This window comes from Sceloporus undulatus, chromosome 11 (genome assembly GCF_019175285.1).
Source record: "Sceloporus undulatus isolate JIND9_A2432 ecotype Alabama chromosome 11, SceUnd_v1.1, whole genome shotgun sequence".
NCBI classification, from domain to species: domain Eukaryota; kingdom Metazoa; phylum Chordata; class Lepidosauria; order Squamata; family Phrynosomatidae; genus Sceloporus; species Sceloporus undulatus.
This window is the reverse complement of record NC_056532.1, coordinates 2,622,610-2,628,086: the sequence shown is the minus strand read 5'-3', so window position 1 is coordinate 2,628,086 and position 5,477 is coordinate 2,622,610. Positions and strand designations below refer to the sequence as shown.

The window sequence follows — 5,477 nt, the reverse complement described above, 5'->3', positions numbered from 1 at the left end:
CCTCCCTCTGAGGAAACCTTGCCAAGAAAACCCCACAATAGGGTGGCCATAAGTCAGAAAAGGCAGACACGCAACACACACGTGCGGTTTGTGTGTGTGATACTACCACGTATTATAAGATGGCCGTGCCTTTTATACGCGTCTGTATTCTCTAGGGTCAGGGGCACAAGACCCCCGCAAATGTGGAAGAACTGCAAATAACAAGAACACCATGTTTTTAACCTGAGAGGACGCCTCTAGGAATTGCTCAGTCCTCCAGGGCAACTCTGTGGTCAATGTCCGACAAAAACTGACCATAGAGTTGCAATGGAGGAGCTGCAAAGGCCTAGTAGTATATTCTCTCTAGGAATCTCTAGGTCTTTCTGTGCAACTTTCGGTTAAATATGACCATAGAGTTGCACCGGAGGAACTATAAAGGCTTAGCAGAGCATTCTTTCTAGGGCTCTAGGTCTTTCGGTGCAACGTTTAGTTAAACTTGACCATAAAGTTACGCTGGAGGAGCTACAAAGGCCTGGTAGAGTATTCTCTCTAGGGACCTCTAGGTCTTTCAGTGAAACTTTTAGTTAACGTTGACCATAGAGCTGCACTGGAGGACCTAGATATTCCTAGATAGAACATATTAATCAAAGCCGTGAATAATCAAAGCCGCAAATGTGAAGGGATGAGTGTATATATGTATTTAGTGTGGCGGTTTGAGTGGTGGACTACGACTCTATAGAGACCAGGGTTTGAATTCCAGCTCAGCTATAGAAACCCATTGGATGACCTTAGGACTAGGCAAATCACACACTCAGCCTCAGAAGATGTCAATGGCAAGCCTCCCCTGAAGAGACTTGCCAAGAAAACCCTGTCATAGGTTCGCCTGAGAGTCGCCATAAGTCGGAAATGACTTGAAGTAAAACAACACCCGCTTATTATTGTTATTATTATGCTTTATTTATATAGTGCTGTAGATTTACACAGCGCTGTACATACAAACAATAAAATGGATAAAGTTATAAAGGAGAGGTAGCTTAACTTGTCCAAAGAAATAAAAGCAGAGGGACAAGAACACTGAGTTAAGCAAATCCTCCCTTGTAGTAAACCTCTCATGACCCATTCTAGGTCTAGCTGTTTTATGTACAGCACTGTGCAAATCTACAGCGCTATATAAATAAATAATAATAATAAATAATAATAATTTATAGTTTCCAAATTATCGCAACCCGCCTTGAATCCTATTGTGGGAAATAGGTGGGATATAAATCCTAATGCTGCTTGCCGCATGCATGCCTCTTTCAATATCAGTACTTTTCAGTACTTTTCAGGGTCCCGGCCCAACCTGTTATACTTAGAATCCTAGAGTTGGAAGAGACCCCAAGGAAGGCCATCCAGTCCAACCCCATTTTGCCATGCAGGAACTCTCAATCAAAGCATCCCCAACAGTTGGCCATCCAGCCTCTGCTTAAAGACCTCTAAGGAAGGAGACTCCACCACTATGCATTGAAGAAGTGTGTTCCACTGTCAAACAGCCCTCACTGTCAGGAAGGTCTTCCTAATGTTGAGATGGAATCTCTTTTCCTGTAATTTCCATCCATGGCTTTGGGTCCTATTCTCTGGAGCAGCAGAAAACAAGCTTGCTCCCTAATGTGACATCCCTTCAAATATTTAAACAGGGCTCTCATATCACCTCTTAACCTGCTCTTCTCCAGGCTAAACATCCCCAGCTCCCTGAATTGTTCCTCATAGGGCAAGATTTCCAGACCCTTCACCATTTCAGTCGTTCTCCTTTGGACACATGGCTCCAGTTTCTCCACATCCTTTTTGAATTCTGGGGTCCAGAACTGGACACAATATTCCAGGTGGGGTCTGACCAGAACAGAATAGAGTGGCACTATTACTTTCCTTGATCTAGACACTATACTTCTATTGATGCAGCCTAGAATTGCATTGGCCTTTTTAGCTGCAGCATCACACTGTTCACTCATGTTCAATTTGTGGTCTACTTGGACTCCCAGATCCCTTTCACACATAGTTTCATTCAGCCAGGTGATCCCCAATCCTATATTTGTGCATTTCATTTTTCTGCCCTAAGTGCAGTACCTTACTTTTCTCCGTGTTGAATTTCATTTTGTTAGCTTTGGCCCAGCTTTCTAATCTATTCAGGTCATTTTGAATTTTAATCTTGTCCTCTGGGGTATTAGCTACTCCTCCTAACTTGGTGTCGTCTCCAAATTAGATAAGTATGCCCCCAATTCTGTCATCCAAGTGGCTCCCTTAAGGAGCTAAGAGAAAGTCTCTCTCCAAACGTCCATCATCCCAGTGCATTGGCTATTCAAAAGGACCAATAATTTGAATGCGTTGTGTCATGGCAAGTTGGGGAGCCCTTATTAATTCTGCGTCCAGCTGGCTGCCTTCGGATCACAATAGCCGTCCTAGAAACACTGGGATATTTCCCCTTCATATTTTAATTATGGAAAAGATGGCCAGGATGGAAGACAATCCTCTCCCCCCTTTCCAGCCCCCAAATGCCTTATGCAAGTAGAAGAGCACAAATGTTAGCCAGCTGGCTGGCAAGGCCTCTCCTTCCCCCGTCTCAGCAGGAGCCAAACAAATTTGGTTCTCGTTTGAGCAATTCTCCAAATCCCGCTATTGTGTCTGGGCCCTAACAGCTCCGAAGCGGCAAAAAGAGATCCGTCTCGCCGCCGAAGAGAAAAACACGCTTCGTTGAGGACCATTTCTAATTTGTGGCAGCTTAAAAGAGTTTTACTTTGTGCTGCCACATGTATCCAGGCAAAGGGGACCCAAAACATTGCTGCTTTTTAAAAGACAGAGGAAAGGCAAGAATCTGCCACCTCCGCTTCAGACTTTTAATTGTGATGCTTTATAATTGGCGTGTGCCAACCGTGGTTCCTCTGGCAAATCCTAATTGCCTCCTTCTTTTCCCTTCAGAAACCGACCATATGTTTTTCCCCTTGTCCATGCTTGCTTTTGTTTGAAATGGCAGTTCTTAAAACAGGCAAGTCTGGCCAGCTGCTTATTATTATTATTATTATTACTATTATTATTATTAAAATTGAGTCTAGAGGTTGCTTTACCGGCACAATTAATTAATTCAGATCCATCCATTCAGATCCCATGCAATTAGCTGCAGAGACAAAGAAGATCCATTCAGTTCTTCCCTTTGCTCTCTATTTATACAGGATATTTTGCATGGAGTGAGAGGCCACAACTGCATTTTAACATGGCATATTGTGTTAAGAGCCCCTACAGAAACAAATGCATGAAGCACCACCACTAAGCGTGCATTTATTGTATTGTATCGCATTGTATTTTTCAGGTCCTGTAACTCCGTCTGAATACCACCTGCCTCCATGCTGCTCCAGAGGGATGTTGCTCCTGCTCCTTTGTGAGTACAAACTTCCAGCAAGCAATTCGCCTCCAGCTGCAGCTCTGAAGGAGTAAGATACTGAAAGCTGTAAACAGCAGGTATGTATTGCTGCTGAAAGTAATGGCTGTGTGCACATGAGAGCGCTAATAAAAAGGTCAAATGGGCCTACAATCGTGCCCTACATGGTATGTAACATTACAAGATCAATCAGAAGGACAGGTTGCTTACCTGTAACAGTATTTCTTTGAGTGGTCATCTGTGAATACATACCTGTAACTGGTTCTTCGAGTGGTCACCTGTGAATTCACATATATGGCTCATTCTGCACCGGCATGGAGACCTTTATCCAGAACTGGACACAATATTTGTGCTTTGGTCAGACCCCACCTGGAATAACGCTGTGTCCAGTTCTGGGCCCCACAATTCAAAAAGGACATTGAGAAACTGGAGCATGTCCAAAGGAGGGTGACTAAAATGGTGAAGGGTCTGGAAACCATGCCCTATGAGGAAGGCCTTAGGGAGCTGGGGATGTTTAACCTGGAGAAGAGAAGGTTAAGAGGTGATATGATAGCCCTGTTTAAATACTTGAAGGGATGTCATATTGAGGACGGAGCAAGCTTGTTTTCTACTGCTCGTTCCTCAATATGAATCCATATATAAGGATAATATCCGTATATATTATTTGTGTATAAAAAATCGGTGTATAAGGAGGGCCAACTATACTTAGTTCCTCAACCACAGTAAAAGGTAACGTCTACTTCTGTCTTCTGCGTCTTCTGTCCAAGATGATGTTTCAGGCGATGGTTACAGCTCCTTCATGTATTATCCACAGAGATTCAAAGAACTCATTTGGCGTTCTTTGGACAAGCCAGCTTCACCACACGTAAAATTCACCAGTCTATGAAGTCGCTTGTCGGGAACTTGCCGCCAACTGAAAACCGGCCACCGGTGTTTTGCCGAAGGCTTTCCGAAAGCGTATCTCAGCGCTGAGATTGGAGACAGCCGACTTGACACCAAGCTATTGGAAAAATTTATATTTTGGAAGAACTCACTACAGAAGGTGACAGAATTCCAAAATCAAGTTACATGAAAATATACATCGCAATTTCTCTTTATACATTAAAGTGAGGAAAACCTGCAGGAGATCGGAAGGCAAAGAAATAGGAAGGAGGGATGGGAAGAGAGGGAACTAAGTGAAAGGAGAGAAAAAGAGAACAGCATTTAAGAGCAAAACCAGAACTCATTTGAAAGCCTACAGTTCTGCATGCCTTTATTTATCCAACTTCAAACCAGGCAAGAAATAAAAAGAGCAGTTCAACCTACGTTGGGATAAACTTACGCTGCCGACCGCTTCCAAAGCAAACGCTCTCAGCCCTTTGGAGGAAACGCATGAGGCTCAAGGGTACTCCTCAGCTGAAAGGCTTTACTGCTACATCTAAGCCAAAACATGAGCACGGCTGGTTCAAAACACATGGGGACAGTGCTCAAGTCATTGGTAGAATCAAGTAACAGAGCTCAGTGTTTTATTAACTTGAAAAAAGTTGAGGGAAGGGAGTTACAAAGGTATTAAACTTTATTAAAGTGAGAGGTTTTAATGAAGCTTCAATGGCTGGAAAGGGAAAAAAAGAGAGAGTTAAAATGGAATAGTAGTTTTTAAATCCTAATTTGTTTTAGTCTGACATGCTTCACAAGAAATTTTTAAAGACTCATAAGAAGAAAAAAAAAATGGGGGGGAAGAAGGAAAACCTGCTAAAAATCTTGAGAATTTACACGATTCTTACTCTAGCTACCAGACAGCATTATTTGGTACAAGGTGTATTTGTGGATGTACATGAACAGTATATATATTATCCGGATCATGTTGTGCTATGTACACGTCTTTACAATTCTTCCTGAAGGTTAAAGCAGTTCCATTAGTTTTCAAAATGCGCAAATCTTTGTTGGCACTTGTTAGGCTCTTTGTCAGCATTAATAACTGGCGTCTTTTATTGCAGCCCAGTTCCAGCCAGTGTCTGCCAACTTGGTAGAAACAGAAGTCCAGCAATAGGTGGGTAGAGTGCAGGAAAAACAGTGCCATGTTCCTCGATTGGAGACCTGCAAGCCGAGA

The 5,477-nt window shown here is 42.9% G+C and overlaps 1 protein-coding gene across 2 annotated transcripts in view; it reads right to left on the bottom strand.

The window, feature by feature from the left end:
• Window positions 1-4,389: 4,389 nt before the first annotated feature.
• UBE2G1 (ubiquitin conjugating enzyme E2 G1) overlaps window positions 4,390-5,477 on the bottom strand; it is a 554,317-nt gene continuing 553,229 nt past the window's right edge. For both annotated transcript variants that reach the window (XM_042442895.1, XM_042442893.1), the window contains exon 6: window positions 4,390-5,464. The gene's annotated coding sequence lies outside the window, so the exon portion shown is untranslated. The remainder of the gene's footprint in view (window positions 5,465-5,477) is intronic.